The 16,834-nt window shown below is 41.7% G+C and overlaps 1 protein-coding gene across 1 annotated transcript in view; it reads right to left on the bottom strand.

Moving 5' to 3' along the window:
• Positions 1-16,834, bottom strand: part of FAT3 (FAT atypical cadherin 3) — a 634,426-nt gene that overhangs the window by 466,798 nt on the left and 150,794 nt on the right. The window lies entirely within an intron of this gene.

Below are 16,834 nucleotides of genomic sequence, written 5' to 3'. Positions count from 1 at the left end.
GGGAGGAGTGCAACCGAGGCAAAGGGAGCCGCAGATGCAGTGCCAGACAGAAATGTGTGCTGGGTCTTCAAGTGCTCCGAACCTGATCTCTTCAGCTGTTAAATGGCAAAATAGTAACATTCAAGGAGAAAATGTGAGTAAAGAACTTAGGACTCTTTGATCTAAAAATTAATGGCCATCACTGTCATTATTACTGTTATTATTATTAATAACGCAGTATGTACAGATGCTTGGAAGTAAGAAAATGTATAGAGCATTCTGGAAAATTAACATGGTTCAATTTGGCTGGAATATAATGTGTATTTGTGTGTATGTGTGTTTTTGTGAACGTGCACATGTGTGTGAGAGACAGCCGGAGAGAGAGTGAGAGAGCGAGAAGAGGGGGGTTATCTGATGGTGGATGTCTGAGCTACTTCCAAATTGAACATGATGCTGAATGTCGATGGAATGGACACAACTGAGAGTCCCAATCAATCGTCTTCACTCCACTGAACAACAACGCAATGTCTGGATATTGTGGATTCCACCCCTAAATGAGCATTAGGGCACTTGCTCCATCTACCTCAAAGAATTACTGCTGTTAATGGATCCTATTCTGAACTCTGAGGTGCCAAGTAAAACCCAGAAAGGACAGGTACAAGTATGAGGAAACAGAGCCGCTGTCATGTGCATTTAGATAAATCTGCAAGTTGGAGTAAGGGATCTAAGAGCACAAAACGCCCAGCTGTTTTGAATGTCAAACATTTGCATAGTCCACATTTGTCATTCACTGAAGGAAAGGTAGACAAATTAATGAGCTGACAGAATACAGATCCAAACCACATGTACACAGTAAGAACTCACGGTAAAGCATACAAACTGTCTTGCCTCAACACAGGAACTAAGTTACTCTGAAGAAGTAAGGGTGCGGGGTGGGTTGGTGGGGGGAATCACACACCTGGATCTTTCACAAAGTGCAGATGCAGACACTGAGATGTCCTGATAACAGCTATTTGCCCTACAGCCTTGGGGCCAAAGCTTGGGGGTGATTCATACTGATTTCACTTCTCAGTCAAAACAGAAATTCAGGGCTATACAACCTGGGAATAACTGGGCTAGAAAAACTGTTGCGGGACAGGGGTGCTAGGAATTGATATTCATTTGCAAGGCCACAGGAACACACTGGAATCTTCAGCGGTTTGACCCCTTGGGACAGTCTGGGGTGTGACTACTCTTGCGTCAAGCATGGCCAAGGGTGGAGGAGGGGCTGCGGGACAGCTGGGTAGAGCTGGAACGAGCACAATAGTTTTTCTCACACAAACCGAGAATCCAAATCTGCTGAGTTCTACCTCTTCTCAGAAATGTAAACTTAGCCTCTCTGGTGTTGCTTCTGAATATTAAATGAGTCATATGTCTGTGTAAAATGCATAGTAGAGGATTCCATCAAACCATAATAAAGATCAACAAACAAACAAAAGACAGCTTCAATGGCTCCCTGTTGACCACAGGCTGTACTCTAAGCTATAATTTCTCATTCAAGACCTTCTTTGCCAGATTCCAGCCCTGGCCTGTAATTACAGGCTTGAAGTACTTCCACAACACTAACTTGGCTTTCCACCATGCCTATGCTCACTCTGCTAGCCCTCCTCGAAGGCTTCTGCTACCTCATCTGTCCTTCTGGTACCTACCCGTCCCTCAAGGTCCTGCGGTGGACCCTCCTGCTGCCGGAAGCCATCTTAAAATACTCATAACTGCTTCTTTTGAAATATAGTCAGTTCTACCTGGGCAAGAACTAGGTTTCTTGAGTCACAAAAAGGGGGATTCCCAAACTGGATGGTTCACGTCAAGGCACAGCAAGTCTCAGGGCACAGGGAGAAAGCACTGGTTCCAGCAGTGCGCAGACAGCCATCCGTGGAGGCCTGGAAGCAGTGTTGAGGCCTGGAAGCAGTGTCAAGCCACTGCCATGGTTCATATTATGCAGGTGACATATGATGCCCATTCCAAAGGGGAAGGAGAGTAGGATTTTGTTGGGCTCCCAAAGGAGGCCGTGGATGGTGCTTGGCATATTCTCCACACTTGGCTTTGCTCCTCTTATTTGAGGGTTAGCCCAGGTCCTGCCTATTCAGTATAGGCCCAAGACCCCTCCTACCTGCTCAAGTCCTAACTAACTCTCCCTCTCTCCTGGCCCAAGGATCCTCAGTTGGCCTCAGGAACTCTTGGGGAAGGATGGGGTGGAGAAAGCTTCTACATCTTCCTTTAGTCTGTTTCTGATTTATGACTATGGCGTAAACTCTACATCTAGCTTTACCAGAGACCTTCATTTTTCTATTCTCAGGATCCTTTTCTTCTCCTAAAAAAATCTTAGCTCTTAAGATCAAAAGCTTTGCTTTTAAAACTGCCATTTTTCTTAAGTAACCTTCAAAGCCTATTTTGGAAGTAAAAAAAAGTCTTTTTTTTTTTTTTTCGCTTTCTTTGTTTTTCTCTAGACATACCTCCTGCTTGTTCTGCTCCCTGCCTAAAGTGCCCTTAATTCTCCACAAGGCACTGTGAAGACCACTAGCTGGTCAGAAAGCCAGACATGGGACCATGTGGAGAAGAAACCCTCAGAGTCTAATATCCCACAGTGTTATACTTCTCTAATTCCATAGTATTTAAGAGAACACGCACTGGAGACAAACAGAGTGGCATTTACTCAGACACTAATACAGAGTGGAGCAAAAGTGGTTCATATGGAAAATAATACAATAATTAATAAATAATAATAATGCAAGAATGCACTCTGTGTATCATGTACTCACAGCTGTAAAGCTACTTTTCCCCACCCTGTGTGGAATCATAGGCAATTAACTTCTCTGTGCTGATATTATCATCAACACAAAAGTATTAGTACTCACTTCCAACTGCTATTGTGAAGTTTAAAGTATTATAAAGTGCCTCACCCAGAACATGTCACATCCACACCACTCAATAAAGTACAGTTTTATTATGCACCAGGCATTTGACAATTGAGTATGTTCTACCTTACAGTATATCTAATATCATTAGTCTTTATTACTTAAATCTATTTTTATTTCACTTTTCTTTCATGTTTTCTCAAGTGTAAAACAAGAATAATTTGCCTTGTGAAGTTGTAAGCATTAACAGAGGTAGTTATGAGTTCTTAGTTGACTCTAGGACAGATAACAATAGTCACTATTTTTATGTCTCTTATGGGCAAAAACCAAGTACCCGGGAAACTCCTCTATAAGCTTGGATCCATGCCAGACAGGCAGGCCGTATAGGAGACACTCACTGTCAGTGCCCCCACTGTCATCCCAGGGACTCTGGATGACGGCCCACTGCATCTCTGGGTCTGAGAGGGTTTTTTTACGGGACCTAATAAGGCCATTCTGCCCACCCCATAGTAGCCTGAATGTGCCACGAAATTAAACCTCCCACCCCCTCAGCAGCCCCTAGCCAACGACTGACTGCACAAGGTGCCTCAATGTCTTAGCTCCCTCACCCCTTGAACAGGGTAATTCTGAAATGTCTTTTATACTATTTCCCAGTTTCCCCTCAAAATCAGCCCCAGTTATTCACTGTGGCAAATACCTAATAACACGTCCTTTATTGGCTGCTCTCCTTTCTTGAATTTCTTCCTCTCTCCCCCATCAGCATTGATTACTCTTGAAACAACCCCCCTCAATTCAAATTCTAGGAAACTCCAGTTAAGATAGTGGGAACTAAGATAGCACCCATTGATAGATAAGTGGATAAAAAGCTGTAGTACATTTACACAATGGAATACTACTTGGCCATAGAAAAAGAATGAAATCTTACTCTTTGCAACAGGGTGAATGAATGGACCAAGAGCATAGTATGCTAAGTAAAATAAGTCAGACAGAGAAAGGCAAATACCTATAATTTCACTTGTATTTGGAATCTAAAGATCAAAATAAATGAACAAATGAAATTGAAACAGAGTTATAGATACAGAGAACAGACTGCTGGATGCCAGAGGGAAAGAGGTATGGGGGACTGGGTAAAGGAGCTAAAGGGATTAAGAGATACAGACTGGTAGTTACAAAATAGTCACAGGAATGTAAAGCACAGCATAAGGAATTTTTGACTATAGGGAATACAGTCAAAAGTACTGTGATAACTATGTATGGTATCAGGTGGGTACTGGAAATATCAGGGGGGACACTTTGTAAAGTACATGATTGTGTAAATACTATCAGTGATTTTCAACCCTTTTTAACATAAAACAATTATGAAAATTCTGTGGCACACCAAAAAATATATTATTTTTTTGGCAATCTGACAAAAATAGGTATAATTTTGATTGACTTACAAGCAAAAAATAGTAATTACCTACCCTTTTTGCTCCAAAGTGACTTTTTCAAAAATTTTTATTGTTATTCAATTACATTTGTATGCCTTTTCTCCCCATCCCTCCACCCCACCCCAGCTGAACCCACCTCCCTTCCCCACCTCCACCCTCCCCCTTGATTTTGTCCATGTGTCCTTTATAGTAGTTCCTGTAATCCCCTCTCCTCACTGTCCCCTCCCCACTCCCCCCTGGCTATTGTTAGATTGTTCTTAACTTCAATGTCTCTGGTTATATTTTGTTTGCTTTTTTCTTCTATTGATTATGTTCCAGTTAAAGGTGAGATCATACGAGGCCACTGTGGAAACCAGTATGGAATTTCCTCAGAAAACTAAAAATGGAACTGCCCTTTGACCCAGCAATTCTGCTGCTGGGATTATACCCTAAGAACCCTGAAACATCAATCCAAAAGAACCTATGCACCCCAATGTTCATAGAAGCACAATTTACAATAGCCAAGTACTGGAAGCAACCTAAGTGCCCATCAGCAAATGAGTGGATCTAAAAACTATGGTATATTTACACAATGGAATTCTATGCAGCAGAGAGAAAGAAGGGGCTTATACCCTTTGCGACAGCATGGATGGAACTGGAGAGCATTATGCTAAGTGAAACAAGCCAAAGTGACTTTTAAAAAAATTAGGTGACTATACATGTGTATAAGGATTTCTGGTAAGAACAATTAACCAATCAGATACAACCTTATTCTGTAATGTGACCAATAAAATGCAACTATATTATATGATCTATACATTTAGTGTTCAGGACAGGGCATTCACACCAGACAGCTATTGTCATGCTGGCTGTTGTCATTTTTTAATTTAACAGTCTAAGGGAAAAGAGGTCAGTGCCCCTGACTAAATAGTCAGGTATTGCATGTTTTTAAAATCCTTGTAGCATACCAGTTGAAAACTGCTACACTAAGCTGTGTACCTGAAACCAATCCAAAATAATATTGGAAGTAAACTGTAATTGGAAATTTTCTTTAAAAAAGGTAGTAGGGGTCCCCACGTATATCGGTTCGTTGTGCAGGGAGCTTCCACAGGGATGCGGTGCCGCACCTGCCTACAATGTGGTGATGCTAGTGAACAGCGGGGTTCAGTGAGAGGACTCTAAGAGTTAAAGTCAGAAGACCTGCATCTGGTCCTGGCTCTCCCTCAAACAGCTGTGTGCCTCTGTGCTATCGATGGAATGTTTGTGTCACCAAATATTCATCCGTTGACACCTTAATCCCCAATGTGATGGTATTTGGAGACTGGGGTTTTGGAAGCTAATCAGTGAGATAATGAGGGTAGAACCCTGAGGATGGAATTATGTTCCTCTCTAAGAGACGGGAGAGGACTTGCTGCTTCTCTCTCCCTGCTCCCCACCAGCCATGTGAGGACACAGAGAGAAGATATAGTCTACAAACCAGAAAGAGGATCCTCACCCAAACTCGACCATGTTGGCGCCTGATCTCAGACTTCCGGATTCCAGAAGTGTCAGAAAATAAATCTCTGTTGTTGAAGCCATGCAGTCTCTGGCATTTTCTGAACGCAGCCCTAAGGCCCCTTGGGAAAGTTTTCAGAGCTGGACTTTTAGTTCTCTTATCTGTGACAACGGGACCAATAACAGCCTCTGTGCCACAGTGCCATTCTGAGAATAAAAGGAGACAGTGCCCATGTTCCTATGAGGCTTGCAGAGTATGGCAGGAAACAGAAAGTGGAACAGACAGGAGGAGTTGCCCTGAAGATGTTCTAGGATAGTGTAGGAGAAACGACACAAAGCCAAGGCAGCAAATGCATCGAAGTACAGGTAACATATAAAGAAAAGTGCAGCTCAGGGTAAGGTACGTGACCTTCAACACATTTGCCCACTAGTTCAAACAAGGTAAGTAAGTGTGTAGACTGCCAAAGCAGCACTCCTTGGCAAAGAATTTCTTCCAGTTCTCCGGGCAGTCATTCTCTGAATCCCCACACTCTTGTGGGCAGACCTTGTTTACAGTGCTTCTCTCTCCATGCTTTGTACTTTTTTGTTTGGAAGTCCACCTTCCCCTGGGAGATAATCAGCGTCTCCAGGTTAGGACCACTAGGCCCTGTTGTGTTATATATGAAACTCGCTCATTCCCCCACCAGGGAACTAACCACGATACATGGTACACAATAATGAGCCTAAATATATGCTGTTGAGACATAACCTGATTTTCTGTCTTTCCATGTCTGAAATACGTAACTTCAGACTGATTAAGAAATAAATTATAGTGGCATCTTCATTTTTCTGAATATTGTTTCCCCACCATTTCTCTTCCAGGAAATGTGTTCACCTGAGGCACTGAACACCATTAAATGAGTAAAAATACAGGCAACGAGCATGACCTTCCACCCCTCGGTGATGGCCAGGAGAGGAGGAGGCCTCTCCCTGAAGAGTGTGTTAAGGTGACCTGACCAGGTGTGGAGGGGAGCATGGGCTGGAAACACCAGCCACCCAGGCTCAGCTGCAAGATGAGGGCAGTTTCTTGTAAAAACTGTCATTTCCTTCACTCTCAAAAAAAACCCCCAGATAAACAGCTGTGACACATCCACAAAACCAAGCTGAAATCATAAAAAATTTCCTTAGTTTATCAGCTTAGATCCAAAACATCAAAAATGGAAGCCGGTGCTAATCTACTTCTCTCCGCTTCTAAGTGCTACCACAAATAGCCTGACAAAAGGCCCCAAAATGAACATTAGTTGTTCAGATTAATTCCCTTCACCAGAAAATATCCTTGTACTGTATTTAAAATAAGGACCTTGTACCACAGTTCTTCATTGACTGGACAATTACTCAAAGAACCCAGAACTTAATATAAGCTTATAACTCCCAAAGCTACTTCACCAGGAAAAATCAAGAGATCTACATTACTCCAACCAGAAGAAGATGATCTGCATGAAGAAGTCCAGGCTTCCAGCGTCAGCTCCACAGCAGTTCTTCCTCTGTGCCATTCCTACTGAGAAGCTCCGGCTGATTTGTTGGGAGCTCATCAAAATCCATGGGTACGTTATCTCCCCACCTCCATCTTGTTCTTTCTCCTATATTTTAAGTCTACATAAAACGCCTCTTCATCCCATGCATGCCACGACCAGCCACAAACTTGAGAACCATCACTAACTCTTTCTTACCCCACTGCCACCCTTGTCCCCAACAAAGACACATCCGTTGTTGCCAAACTCAGTGAATTCTCTCTCCTCAGTAACTAGAATCAGTTCCTTCACTTGATCCCTGCTGCCCCACCCTTACTCCAGCCCCTTATTTCTGGATTCCTGCAATGAGTCTTCCTGGCTCCAGTCTCGCCCCCACACCATATATATAGCTTTTGGCTGGCTTTCCGAAATGCAGCTCTGATCATGTCGCTCGCTGCTTAAAAATCAATCAATAGCAACCTACCCCAATCAGCATGAAATTTAAAGACTCACAGCTGTCCTCACCCTACGCCCCTAGCCATGCTAAACTAAGGATGATTATTCACCTTCCCAGCTTTCTCACTCTCTCCTCAATCTTTGCAAATGCTACTCGTGTAACAAGCCCAACGTACCATGTGAGGCTAATACTTAGGCCCTTAATGGGACTTGGAGCACTCATGCACACTGGCCCCCACAGCCCTGGGTGTTGCTGGCTCTCGGCATATATCACAGTGTCTTGTAATTCCCCTCTGCATCACAAATGTCTCTAACAAGACTGTGATCTCTGCAAATGTCTTTGGATCACCAGAACCTGACATAGTTCCTGCCACTCAGTAAGCACTCAAGAAATGCTTATTGAAAAAGAGAATGAAAAAGGGGAATGAATGAAGCCATAGCATATTCCCCATTCTGTGATGAGATGGTCTGGTCCTAGATCAATTACCCAGTAACAATCAGACTGTGATGGGAGCAGTTTAAACAACTGAACACACCAAGGAAACCTCCTAAGTAATACAGCCCCCAGGGACCTCTCCATTCAAACTGGGTAGCAAGTGGCTCTCCACTTATTTATTGTTTCATGAATCTTCTCTTACCTTCCCTCTCAAGTTTAAATTACCCAAAGGCAGTGACTGACATCCATTCATTCAACAAATATCTGACAAACAGTAATAATGTGCTAGGCAATAATAATAACTAATACTTAGACAGTACTTACTGTGCCGCACTGGGTTAAGCAAGCTCCATTATGTTCTCAGTGTTGCTGCAGGCAATGGACTGGGGACCAGATACATGAACAACTTCATACCACATGGGAAACATTCAATGTCTTTTCCAACAAATATTTATTGAATGTTCACTATTTTCCAAGTCTTTTACGTCTATCAAGACATTTTGTGAAGGTAGGCATCCCTATTTTATCAAAAAAGAAACAGATACAGTGAGATTAATTATTTTCCCCAAATCTGACAGATGAGAAGTGGCAGAGTTGGGATTTCAATACGGGTAGCTAGTTGCAGAGCCCTGTTTTTATTTTGTTGTTTTTTTAAGTTGCTTTCTTTAAAAAAAGATTTTTATTGATTTATTTTAGAAAGGGGAAGGAAGGGAGAAAGAGAGGGAGAGAAACATCAATGTGTGGTTGCCTCTTGTGCACCCTCTATCACGACCTGGTCTGCAACCCAGGAATGTGCCCTAAACTGGGAATCGAAACAGCAACCCTTTGATTCACAGGCCAGCACTCAATCCATTGAGCCACACCAGTCAGGGCAGAGCTCTGGCTTTAATCGCTAACAAAATCACCTCTTGCTCATTGTTCAAAAATAATAAGTGGTTATCTGTGAGTGAGTATAAATGACTTTTCTTTTACCATTTCCTAAATTTCCTTTGTTTTTGCTTATCCACGTTTTCTAGCTTTTTCACATTGAACCATGTAATCTTGAACATAATTTATAACAGAAAAAATAGCTAACCATGCAGTGGAAACAATTGCTACATGATAGGGAAAATAAGCAGAGATAATAAACTGCTAATGAGATGAGCTGTCTAAAGTCTGTGTGAGTCCACTATCAGGCTCTCCACTGATGGACACCCCCGATTCATAGTCAAAGCCAACAAAGATGCTACTGTAATTTAAACATTTAAAGGATTTCTTCATGAATTTAGAAAGAGATAAGAACAAGAATAAACAGGAAGAACTGGTTACTGGTCTGGTGCTGTTTTCTTAGGAAGAAACTACAAGTGAGTGATTTCCAAGTGAAAACACTGAAGTCCAAGGCACTAGGTGAGCCCTCCACAGTGCTATTTTGCCTGGAGCTAGCAGATTCTTTCTCTGCTTCCTCTTCTGGGTGTCTGCAGAAATCTGGGTCACTCAATCACATGGCTGACCCACATTTACAGAAATGCAGACTTCTCATCCTATTAGGAAAATAGAGGTCTGTGAAAGCATGTTTTATGAATAACTAAATTTACAGATAAGCCCGTTTTAATTAGCTAGGGAAGAGGAACCCCATTCCTTCTTCCAGAATGAGCCAATACTAATTTCTCTACACTGGCACATCTGTAAACAGCTCGCGGTTTCTTCCCCTGCACTGATTAGTCTACTTTAAATTCCTTTTGAATGTCATTAATTTGCTTCCCCTACATTTTAAACCTGTACCTCAGAAAGGCAATGCTTTTGAACCAGCAATTTTCAAGGGAGGACAGCGAAGTGTGATCTCCCAGATGCCTAGTACTCCAGTTTCTGTGTCTGCTTAAATTCGGTTGGCTTCAAGTCTTCACACTGAGTCACACATCATGGGGGTGGGGGGAGGCTGGGGGAGGAATTAGCTTAAACTGTGAGTCAAATTCTTTCTGTGGTTTTAAAGTCAGAATTATGAGACACACATATTTCTCCTATTCTTTTTCTAGAAATAAACCTTCTTAGAAATATAGTTTTCTCATTCAAATGTGCTACAGGAATTCCCCTTTCTATTTCGTGCCTTACCCCTATCCTGTTTCTTCCCTGATACACAAGAGAAACAGATGAAGGTATCGGGGCCATTTAGCAATAATGGGAGTAGTGGCATGCAGATGAGAAAGTGAGGAATGACCAGTTTAAAGCCTCTGTAGATTTTTACAGGAACATGCCCATCTCTGCACCCTCCCCTAAAATCACTGCTTCAGGGTTAAAAGATGCACCCACCCCCACCTTTACATCATACAAAGAGGGAAGTTGGGATTAAGGATTTAAGTCCACGCAGTGTGCTGCGGGGAGGGGAAACCTGTGTGAAATGCATGTGGATTCCTTTGTTAGGCTATGTTAGGCTATGGTGACTCCTGGGAAGTACATCTTACAATCTGCACATTCCAGATGAAATAACCAAAGAAATTTGTTGATTCAAATTTATATCTTTGGATCAGCAGGAATGGGGATAGCATGCCAAATTAATCTCACTTTTGTCTTCCTTTGTTTAAATTATATTTTCCTTTCAAAAGTGTGTTTGCTAAACTGGTGGATCAGGGAAATTCTGTACATGTAGCATAGCTGGATGGCAGCAAGGCATTTGACAAAACCTCTCATGAGATCCCAAAGGACAAGCCAGGGAAAATGTGGGCCGAATGACAAGCCAGGGGAAGGGGGTTAAAACGGATTGAATTTCAGAACACACAAGGCAGTGTCTACCTGGAGCGAAGTCTCCAGCGGCTTGCCTAAGGACTCTGAATTCTGTCTCATGTCTGTCAGCATTTGTCCTAATGACTGGGATTAGGTTACAGACAGCTCACCAAATTTTCACATGACTCAAAACCAGAAGAACAACAAATATACTGGATGACAAAGTAAGGCCCCAAAGGACTTCAATAGGCTAAGAAGGTGTTTTTCAGAATGTGGTCTGCATATCACCTATATACGAATCAACTGATTTAAAATGAGTCATCTGGTTTAAAATGCAGAGGCCCGGGCCACACCTGCTGACTTGTGGCAAACACAGTCACCTGAAACAGCAGACCGTGACCTGCAATTCAGTGTGTCTGTGAACATCCTTTCCAATACATACATGACAAGGCCTTCAAACTTTTGTTACCTCAAGATTAGTGAAACCTGAAGGAGGAAAAAACCTCCAGAAAGTTTGGGTTTTGTTTTTTCAACTCTGGAAAAAGACCAAGGAGTATCTTTCAAAATGAATTCAACCTGGAGGCTGATAAGCATCTAGCTGGTGGCTTAAGAATTAAAGCCAAATTACACTCAGGTAGAATGGAGGAATGTTCCAGTTCAGCCTTCATAATGATTGCCTTTCAGCAAATGAAAGGTTTTGTTCCAGGTGCCTTCCTGGGAGTAAGCACCTCAGTGGGTAATCCCGTTAGCCTCATCACTTTAATAACAACCAGATTCACCGAAGGGAAACTGACAAAAACGTTGAACAAAGGACAACGTAAATATTGCTTGTCCTGAAAATGACACTCAAACTTACCCCCGCACTAAGAGTTTCTGTGATTTTTTTATATCCTGAATAACAACTCTGAAATCCACTTCTAAGGGCTAGTTTAAGACTCATGCAACTTTCAACCTTGAGGAAATTAAAAATACATGTGAAGCCATGTCTCTTTACTATTAAATACTGGAAGTTGATATTAAAATCTGGAATCAAAGGAGAACCCAGCTCTTGCCCCTTAACATAAGGTCGCTGTCTGCTAACATAATATGCACTTGATTTGAGCCCAACAGTTTAAATTTCTCCTTGATATTCTGGCATTTATGAGATCTGGCCCATGGAAACTGACTAATACTATAATGAAGAAGCAACAAAACCTCATCAGGCAAAAAACCGAGCTCAATGAACACAAACTGAGAAAAAGACAGCACCTCATGTTTCCCTCATTCTTAAACACCTTGTACAATCATCTTCCCATATTCAAGTTTTCAAAAAATATTTCCCTTTAAGAAATAAAATGGGATACTTGAAACAGAAGATTAATCCATAAATTTGCCAGACTGTTACTAGGATTCGCTGGGGGAAAAAAAGGAAAAAAATAATTTATCTATTAATAACCTTTCAGCTAGCTGCCTATCTTCTTGAACAAAAATATATGGGTTTACTTCTTGAAAATCAGATCAAAGGTGCTTTAGAAAATTAACATCTTTCTTTTATTACTAAAGGGAAGATAAAGAACGATGTAGTTTTATTCTTGCAACTCACCTCCTGGATTTATGATAACATAAAAGAAATGCCAGCCCCTATGCTCCCACCTTCTCTTTCAACACTGGGGTAACTGTACTGTGTTGCATCCCATATGGCTCTACTCGATGCTTAGGCAAAACAAAAACAGGAGACAGAAAACAGGCTGGTGGTTGCCAGGTGCTCGGAGCGAGGGAAAGGGTATGAGGTTCAGAACCAGAGGGGGCAATAGCTGTAGATACTGTGAAGGCCTTAAATGCCACTGAATTACACATTTCAAAATGGTTAATTTTAGCTTATGTGACTTTCACCTCAATAAAACAAAAACGGTGAAATTCCATGGTTACCCCGAGGACTTCATCCCATCAGCGGCTCACCCACAGAGAGAGGTCAGTGGGGAGTATAAGGGTATTGAGTGGGAGTCTCTAGTCCAGCACCCACTCATGGAAATGTGACCCTGGACCTTCCTCTGTCTAGAAAAGAATTCTAGCTGCTAGACTAAAACCAAAGTGTCACCAAGAGATTATCTATCAAAAGTGAGTTGGCCTGAGGGTGAAGAGGTCTGGGCGTGGCCTCAGAGCTATGAAGAGCTCTGTGCATCCTTCTCTGTGAAGTGTGGATAATTACGCCTCACAGGGTATGAAGATCATGTGGCGCCGCCTCACGTCATGCACATCAACACGGTTTCTTCTGGGGTGTTCAACAAAGAAGAAACAGCTGTATAAACTACAGTTGACTGGTCAAGCAGACAGCCAAGTGTGGCTGGAAGAGGACAGTGGAGCCTGCAGAACCCATTAAGGACCACAGACCCTGAGGGCTATAGAGCAAATGGAATATTTATGTACCAGGCACAAACTGTCCACACTAGGAATTAGCAAGAGGTACAGCAAGTGTCAAAAGGCTAACCAGAAATGGGAATGTATGTGACTAACAGGTGCCTTCACATTAGTTCTCAAACTTAATCTTCCCCACACATAATCCCTGTTATTAAATTTAACAACAATGACCTTCACAGCAAAACCTCACCTGTAATGTTTTGTTCCTGCTTTCCTTGAATATGCCTCCCCGCCGCCCAAAAAAAATCTGATTACAGGATGGCATTCCAACCCAACAGCTTCATCAAGAAATAGTGCAATCCATTTTGTCTCTCTTGGTTATTTCCTCCAAATGTTCATCCAGTTTAACCAGCACCTGTAAGCTGGCCTCTGACCTTACCTAACCTCACAGCCCCATTCTCGGACATTCATCGTCCAGAACCTGGTCTGATTCCTAACTGAGCTTCTTCCTCCCACATGTGGTTAGAACTAAGAAGCCCATATTCTTCTACTCCAAAGACCCAGTTCTGGCCATTTGAGTAATTTCAAAACAATGATAAACATGAAGTACAAACCCAATTGAAAAGTCTGATTTTTTTCCTAGTACTTTTTTCCTAGTATTTTTTTTTTTTTATCACATCTGTGAAGATCCTGGCCCTGAAATAGAACAGATGAGGAAACCCAAGCCAGGAGCTGACCTGCAAGCCTTCTCCTCATGTTTCACAGGGGCCTCCTAGCTCTCAGAAAATGAACTGTCCCGGCCCAGCGTTTCCGGCTTTCTTCTCATCTATAGGCCAGCAAAGTGATTTTGGCAGAGGCAAAGACAGAATAATCTGCCTAGGTCTGAGTCACCACCGAACTGCCTGGTATGTACACAAAAGATGATTTCTTGCTCACAGGGGCTGTTTCCTGACCCCCTCAAACACAGTAATCACATCAGAAGGAGTGTGTGTTACCTGCCAGAAGACAAAATTGAAGCCACGGCTTGGTAACTGCAGACATGTTTGATAATCGAAAGCTTCTGTGTTTCGGATTTGCATGTCTGACGGTATGGGGGCACGTGCTTCTGAGCAACAGCAATGCCCATTACATTCCTTTTGAAACGGGAAGGCTAAAATAAATACATAAGCAATCCAGACATGTGCTCTATGCTGCTATATGAAATAACTATATGAAATAACTCATTTAGTAGATAATACACAATCAGTTGTGGAGCAAGCTCAAAACTGCGCTCTCCAAGGAGAAAGACAATAATTCTTACTGAAGAAGACAGAATGAAGGAGAAGACAGAGTGTTTTGAAGAAGTCAGAAAAGTGTTGCCTACAGAGAGCATATGGATGGAAGGGAGGGAGGGCGGTGACAAGGCCAAAGTTCTTCCTTGGAAGACCACTAAAGTCCTTTTGCAAAGAAACATCAAAAGAGGTTGATGTTTATGAAGTAGAAATTGAGGGACTTGAGGGTGAAGATATTAAAAAAACTCTCTAAGAGAGTGGTGAAATCCGAGGTCTTTGGCACAGTCCAAATAATATGTAAAGTCTTATATAAAAAATTGCTGCCTAAAATGTATCCAAAGTTGCAAGCAGGATAAGAGAGGCAGCACCCACCCAAGGGGGGCAGAGGTGTGCAGGGGCTTGTTGAGCTGAAGTAACCAATGAAAGGTTTATGGGGCTCACTGAAAGAGAGGTGAGAAGAAAGATAATAAAAGAATTGTGTTGAAGATAAAGTCCTCCAGATAATATAAATATAAAGAGTCAACCTAAGAACTGACCAAGAGAGGATTAAACACACTGTAAGAGAAGAGGAAGCCAGGTGACAGGAGAGGACGGGAAATCTGAGATGACTGTACTTACAAGAAAATGATGGGTAGGTTTGTAGACATTTTCTTGGCTCTGTTAGGGCAGGGAGAAAGAAGCCATAAATATGAGCTAAAAACCCTACTGGGGTCAATAAAATATAGTGAAAATTATTGAGAAGTCAAAAACTATTTTTTTCAATGTAAGTTATTATCATTACTTTTGTCACTACCTTAAATGGCTGGGGGAAAAATAAGCCGCAAGCTCCCATATTTACACTTAAGCTCTTTGCACCCATGTCTCATTGTTTTTGGTCTACACATACATCACTCAAAGCTTTGAACCACAAAAGAACAAAGAAGGTACTGGAACAAATTCCAGACATCTTCAGAGGTGAACCTGATGGCCAGAAAACACCTTACCTTCATCAAATCCAACCTTTGGAAAGGAACAGAGGAACAGAGAGCTGCTGTTGGACATGCACAGCCAGCCCTTCCATCTCTTCCTTTCCTTCCAAAACTGCCTACTGAGTGACCGATCGTATGCTGAGTCTGGGTGGCCGAGACACAGGACACAACGGTGCTTTAGATATAAACCCTGCCTTCAAGGAACTTACAATCAAACAGAAGTAATCAGACAATTAACAACTGATGCCGAAATAGGATAAAGAATTGCCAATGGGGGTGAATTCAAGCTGGGCCTGTACACCCAGATCTTAGGCATAGTCAGTAATTCTCACAAAACCAGCTGATCTCACAGCATAAGTTGGAAATAGCCAGATAGATTCTTTGACCACATGACTATCAACTAGAAACATTTTTATCACTTGCTCTCTGGGCAGCTGAACAGCATCTTAATACAGACAGAATACAGAACACAGAGTCTAAATGTGATTTAAAATAACTGGACAACAGTTTTTATTTCATTTCCTAGGTCTATGTGGAACACAGTTGAATTTTTTAAAAATATCCTGTATAAACAATTAAGTTTAACCACCAGCAATAACTCCTGTCCCTGGTTGAGTGTTCCTGGAAGAAAAACGTAATCAAACTTTGAAGACAGATTGTTCAAATTGTTAGTCCTAAAAATCACACATTCATAAACACAAGAAAGAGTACGGTATGTTGGAAAGACAAAGTATTTGGGCAAGTCATCAAACCTTACTATGTCTCGTTTTTCTCATTTGTAGACTAGGAAGAAGGCAGATAACTCACAGGGTAACTTTAACAATAATATGACACACGTAGCAACACTTTTTAAACTTTTTACCATTACACTATTATATGTGTACCTTCAAGGTGCTATATGCAACAAGGTACAGATGGTGGGCATAAATAGTTGCTCCTACACATAAGCTCTTGTCAGGTTTCACTCATTTCTTTATACACACACACACACACACAGAATGTGCAGGTTTGAAAATTTGTACCTCAATAATCTGAAGCCTTTAAAGTTGCTTCCAATTAAGCATCTTCTTAGTGTCTGCTGAAGGGAATTTACACTGTATTTATGGCCTGGACATAATCATTACCTTCTAATAAAAATGACTCATTAAATAAAAAACAATTTTCATGCACGAGCTCTTAGGATATATTTGCTTACTTATAGCCTCTTGCTCAATATTTTCCCTATTTCTCAGTATGATTATTTAAGGGTCATATGTCTGTTCAAGATTTGCCAAATCACAGCAACTCAGAAACCCTAAAAGACAAAAAAAAACAAAAAACAAAAAAACAAAACAAAAAAACCTGCCACTAACAACAAACACCCAAGTAAAGAAAAATACACTCTTTATCCAAAGTGAGAGGCT

The sequence above is a fragment of the Desmodus rotundus genome, chromosome 5 (genome assembly GCF_022682495.2).
Source record: "Desmodus rotundus isolate HL8 chromosome 5, HLdesRot8A.1, whole genome shotgun sequence".
Lineage (NCBI taxonomy): Eukaryota > Metazoa > Chordata > Mammalia > Chiroptera > Phyllostomidae > Desmodus > Desmodus rotundus.
Note: the sequence above shows the minus strand (reverse complement) of the source record. Positions and strands in the feature narration are given on the sequence as shown.